Source organism: Papaver somniferum, chromosome 8, assembly GCF_003573695.1.
Source record: "Papaver somniferum cultivar HN1 chromosome 8, ASM357369v1, whole genome shotgun sequence".
NCBI lineage: Eukaryota > Viridiplantae > Streptophyta > Magnoliopsida > Ranunculales > Papaveraceae > Papaver > Papaver somniferum.
The window spans coordinates 173,170,201-173,176,568 of NC_039365.1; positions in this window are offsets into that span (position 1 = coordinate 173,170,201).

A 6,368-nucleotide genomic window follows, 5' to 3' on the forward strand; every position below is an offset into this window, starting at 1 on the left:
TCCTATAATCTCCAAAGTGTCAAGGATTAAGAATCTGTAAGTAATACTATTAAGTGAATAACCTACAAAAGCACATTTATACGCCCTATTTCCTAACTTAGGTCTTTTAGGATAAGGCTTCCTAACATATGCTAAGCAACCCCAAACTTTAAGTCTTATCAAATTTGGTTTCCTATTAAACCAAAATTCACGGGGAGAAACATTCTTCTTTTTCAAAGGAATTTTATTCAAAATATAACATGCAGACAACATAGCTTCACCCCACAATGAATTAGGCAAATTAGAACTAATAAGCATAGCATTAACCATCTCAACCAAAGTTCTATTTTTCTTTTCCACAATACCATTTTGTCGAGGTGTGTAAGGTGCAGTAAATTGATGAATTAAACCATGCTCTTGGCAAAACAATTTAAATTCATTAGGAAAATACTCACCACCATGGTCAGAACGTAAAATCTTAATTTCCTGTCCTAATCGTGTCTCTACTTCTGCTTTATATATTTTGAACATATCAAAGACATCATCCTTAGATTTCATCAAGTAAGTATAAGCATATCTAGTGCAATCATCAATAAAAGTAACATAGTATTTGTTTCCACCACGGGTCATATGATTTTTTAAATCACCAACATCACTATGTACTAATTCAAACAAGGGAGATATTCTTACTACAGACTTAAAGGAAATTCTATGTATTTTTGCTTGAACACAGATTTCACATTTAGAGATATTATCAAAATTGCAATCAGAAATTAATCTTAATTTTCTCATGTTTCTAAGGGAACCATAGTTCACATGTCCTAATCTACCATGCCATAAATCAATGGAGTCAACAGTATAAGCATAACCATTATTTATTAAATTAAGCTTAATCATCCCATTACAATCATATCCTTGTCCAACAAATACACCATTTTTGGGCAATACAAACTTACTAGATTTATAAGTCGTCTTGAATCCGGACCTCATTACAAGGTCTCCAGAAACAAGGTTTTTCATAATGTCAGGGACATGTAACATATTAGTCAGAGTAACAGTCTTTCCCGAAGTAAACGAGAGTTTAACAGTGCCTTTTCCAATCACTTTGCTGTGTAAGTTGTTTGCAGAGACAACTTTGTTTCCTTTGCCAATGACCGGTTCATATGTCTTGTAAAGATGTCTATCCTTACAGATGTGGACAGTTGAACCATTGTCGTACCACCATCCACCCTCATTATTTGAAACGGCATTGGCGGCTTGCACTACAATAACCAGTTTTTCATCGACCATATTTGCCTCCTTTTTCTGTCGTTGTTGTTTCTTTTTGAGATGACAGTCACGAGCAAGATGGCCGGGTTTATCACGGAAGTAGCAATTGCCCTTCTTCTTACTCTTCTTGTTGGGATGTTGCTTCTTAAACTAAGCATCATTATTAGGTTTCAAAGGATTTGGTGTCATAGAAAACTCTACACCGTTAACCTTAGAATGATCCTCATTTTGCTGACTATCCTTAATTTCTCATTTACGAGAGTCTTCTTCAATACGAAGATGACGTTGTAAACCTTCTAAATCATAGTCAGTTTCGGCATGCTTAAGTTTATTCTCATAACTATTCCAAGAAGGGGGGAGACGAGAAATAATGACTCCGACAATAAAGGCAAGCACAAGTTCAATTCCAGCATCCTTAAGATGATTAACAAGGAGTAACAGTTCACTGACCTGGGAAAATATTGACTTATTGTCAACCATTTTGAAGTCCACATGAAGGTGCAAATCAGGAATTTCTTGTTGCTTGCTTCAGAAATCTTGTATTTGTTCTCAAGCGTAGTCCATAATTCCTTGGCAGTCGCAATACTTCGATGGGAATTATAGGCACTAGTCCCCAAGGCATTCAAAATATGACCACGACACATAAAATCATCTTCCTGGCGCTTCTTCCTTTTGGCCTTAAATTCATATGTATCTTTGTCTGATGGTGCAATAATTTCATCCAAACCGTCTTCAAGTATGTACCACAACTTAATGGTGATCAGGAAATACTTCACAGTCTCTTTCCATCGAGTAAAATTATCACCATCAAAACGTCCTAATCGAGTTAGAGTTTGGTTCATCACTTGCAGAGATTGAGCAGTAACATTTGAATTTGAAGATTCACCCTCCATTGTCAGAAAAATAATCGTCTAAAACTGTTGGAAAATGGGTTCAAACAGAGGATGAAATAAACACAAAAAAATTTTTTGTACTCTTGACTTTCAAGGCTCGAATATATTTCTTTTAGACGATTATTTCTACCCTCCCAATATCAATTGACGATTAAAACAGGTATGCGAAATAATACCTTCAGGATAAAATGAAAGCCCTACAACAGAAAATTGGATTCAAGGTTTGTACCCCTTGACCCAACCAAGAACACACGAGAGAGGTTTCTGATGATGCTTTAGAAAGAGAGGAAAAACAGGTTGAAATTAATTCATAAGAATGGAAGAACATCTTCGCTAATTATAGGGATATTCATGCATGTTGGCAGTGTCGTTTCATCACCAACAGACGCTTCCAAAAGACATCAATGGTGGCTTATGGGAAGAGACGCGTCTGTTTAGTTTGAATGGAAACTTCTAGGTTTTCCAAATTAAAACCAGAAAAAAAATTCACGAGACGCTGTCTCGGGCTCTGCTAGGGGGCGTTGCCTCCTAGACCCCCACGACTTGACCGGTCAGGTCGATTATCGTAAACTCCGCGTAGCGGCAAACCTTGAAAATATCCAACATTTTCCCCTTATTTTCAAGAACAAAAATCAAAGTAAAAAAACTTTAAAATCAGAGTGGATGCATCACCCTAAGTGACTGCCTACGTACCCGAGTGGGATCAAGCCAACGTAGTTCAAGCTAAATTGAGACTGAGCATCATCGTTGAAAATAATACATAAATGATAGGTATCTTTTGGATTTGAACCTTCACTTGGTGTAATAAATTCAAAGCCTTATCGAGGTTCTATGGTAAAACCAGTCTTGAACCAAGTACCCCTTATGATAATACCGGAATCTACACACATATTGATTTCATAAAATCATGTGTTATGTAGCTCAGCGCGTTAATGGCCATGCGCTTATATCCTGGATTCATGAGTCTTCATTAGAGAACGGTCTTCTTCTCTTAGGAAACGGCCTGATTTCCATACTCATATAGGTAAGTCTCGAAAGTGTTTCTGCGAGACACCTTGTGATAAAAGTTAGACTTATTAAGTATTTTCATCCATCCCTTTTCTTGGAGAATCCAGCACTAATTAGAATGGGAAGTTTTATATTAGTTCTCCATAATCTCCGCCATATATTTTTGGTACCACATTGAACCTTGTTTATCTTTTCCAAAACATAGGTTTGGTTTCTGCTATGCGAGATCAACCTTCCTTCACAGACCTTAGTCCCATTTCTTTGCATTTTATTCAAACCACTGAGTTTGGTAGACTTTTCCCCTAGACCCCCACGACCTGGCCGGTCAGGTCGATCACCGTAAACTCTACGTAGAGGCAAACCTTGAAAATATCCAACACTACTCTCGGTCGAAATTGGTAAAAGTATTCTACTTTATCGATATATTTCGAGAAATCTACTTTATTTTACTTACCTCTCTTACGAATCTTATAGACACGTACTCGATTGCAATCTAAAAGTTTCATTAAGAATGCTCGACTCATTCAACAGAGTAAATATGATCTATTAAGAGCATCCATAAAGGACGACTAAAACCAAAATTTTGGTCCAGAAACCACACGCAGTCGAACGGATTAAAGATTAAAAACCAGACTAAAACTAAATATCAGACTATATTTGATCTAGAACCCGGACAAAAATTGTTGTCCAGAAACCACACGCAGTCGAATGGATTAAAGATCAAAAACCAGACTAAAACCAAATATCAGAGGATATTTGGTCTGGAATCCGGACCAAAACCAAATTTGGTCGAGGGAAGTTTAAAAGTCGTCTGTTAATAGGCGAGTTTTTAAGTTACGTTTCAGTTAAAACGGGGTATATTTCTCGTGCCGTTAGTGAGGCGTGTATATAATGAACGCTTCAATTAGGCGTTAGTAAAATGTATGCCCGACTAGGCGTTGGTAAAATGCTCGCCTGTTGACAGGAAATCATTATAAGCTCATCCCATTGAGACGATGGATGCTGCTATTCTTGATGGAGTTGAAGCTCAAGGATTAGCTGTTGTTGTTTTGAACTGCAGAGAGGATGGAGTTTGCCATGATGTCGAAGTTACTGAGAAGACAGGGAGGTTCGTGCTAATGGCCTGCTGTTGCTGTGGAGAAGTTGAGCTCAAGATGTGAACTGCTGCTGCTGTTACTCGAGAGGATCTTGGAGAAAGATGGATTGCAACCATCGTTAATGAGATTTTATGTGAACTGCTGCCAGCAATGAGGAAGGGGTGGAATTCTGTGATGTTGTTACCATGGGTTCATTCATCATGGCAGTGATGCTGACGAGAAGCTGTGGATAAGAATGAAGATAACGTCACTTGATGGAGTCGAGAAAAGCTCGACTGTTGACGAGAAGTGCAGAGGTCCTTACTGTTGTTGATCATTCATCAACATAAGCCGCTTCCCAGATCGGGTAAAAATGCAACCCGATAGCTGCAGAAGTAGGAATAATGGCACCAGAGATGATATTTTTTCCATAAAGTAGAGACCCAGAAACAGGTTCACGAATACCATCAATATCTACTGGAGGAGCAGCAATGAAGGCGATAATAAATACAGAAGTTGCAATCAATAAGGTAGGGATCATCAAAACACCAAACCACCCAATATAAAGGCGGTTTTCTGTGTATTTACATTCAGGAATCAACCATCAACCATCACTTAATGATCAATAAATGATCATATAGTTGTAGAATTTCACTTAATAAATCGATTCCACTAGTATCATAATTCCTGAATGTATACAAGACGCAAGATCGAGGAAAGGAAGTCTTCGAATCACTGACTCAAACCTATTGTCGAATCCCACTCAGCACAATATGGAGGTACTTATGGTAGAAAGGGCCGATCTGGTCATTCACAATAAAGCGACAGATGCCATAAAACGACTTATTAGCAGATTAATAGATCACTTTGGAATGGCATATACATCGCACATCCTGGATCAAGTAAAGACTCTTGGTTTCCATCAAGCCACTGCTACAACCATTTCAATAGGAATTGATGATCTTTTAACAATGCCTTCTAAGGGATGGCTAGTCCAAGATGCGGAACAACAAAGTTTGATTTTGGAAAAACACCACAATTATGGAAATGTACACGCGAAAGAAAAATTACGTCAATCCATTGAGATATGGTATGCTACAAGGGAATATTTGCGACAACAAATGAATCCTAATTTCATGATGGCTGACCCTTTAAATCCAGTCCATATAATGTCTTTTTCGGGAGCTAGGGGAAATGCATCTCAAGTACACCAATTAGTAGGTATGAGAGGATTAATGTCGGATCCCCAAGGACAAATGATTGATTTACCCATTCAAAGCAATTTACGCGAAGGGCTCTCTTTAACGGAATATATAATTTCCTGTTACGGATCCCGCAAGGGCATTGTGGATGCTTCTGTACGAACTTCAGATGCTGGATACCTCACGCGCAGACTTGTTGAAGTAGTTCAACACATTGTTGTGCGGAGAACAGATTGTGGCACCATCCGCGGTATTTCTGTGAGCCCTCGAAATGGGATGATGACAGAACGTATTTTTATCCAAACATTAATTGGTCGTGTATTAGCAGACGATATATATATGGGTTCGCGTTGCATCGAAATCAAGATATAGGTATTGGACTTGTCAACCGATTCATAAATTTTTGAGCACAACCAATATATATTCGAACCCCCTTTACTTGCAGGAGTACATCTTGGATCTTCCGATTATGTTATGGTCGGAGTTCCACTCATGGTGATCTGGTCGAACTGGGAGAAGCAGTAGGTATTATTGCGGGTCAATCTATTGGGGAACCGGGGACCCAGCTAACGTTAAGAACTTTTCATACCGGTGGAGTCTTCACAGGCGGTACTGCAGAACATATAAGAGCTCCTTCTAACGGAAAAATAAAATTCAATGAAGATTTGGTGCATCCCACACGTACACGTCATGGACATCCTGCTTTTCTGTGTTATATAGACCTGTTTGTAACTATTGAGAGTCAGGATATTATACATAATGTGAATATTCCACCAAAAAGTTTTTTTTTAGTTCAAAACGATCAATATGTAGAATCAGAACAAGTAATTGCCAAGATTCGCGCGGGAACATCCACCTTTAATTTTAAAGAGAGGGTTCGAAAACATATTTATTCTGACTTAGAGGGGGAAATGCATTGGAGTACCGATGTCTATCATGCA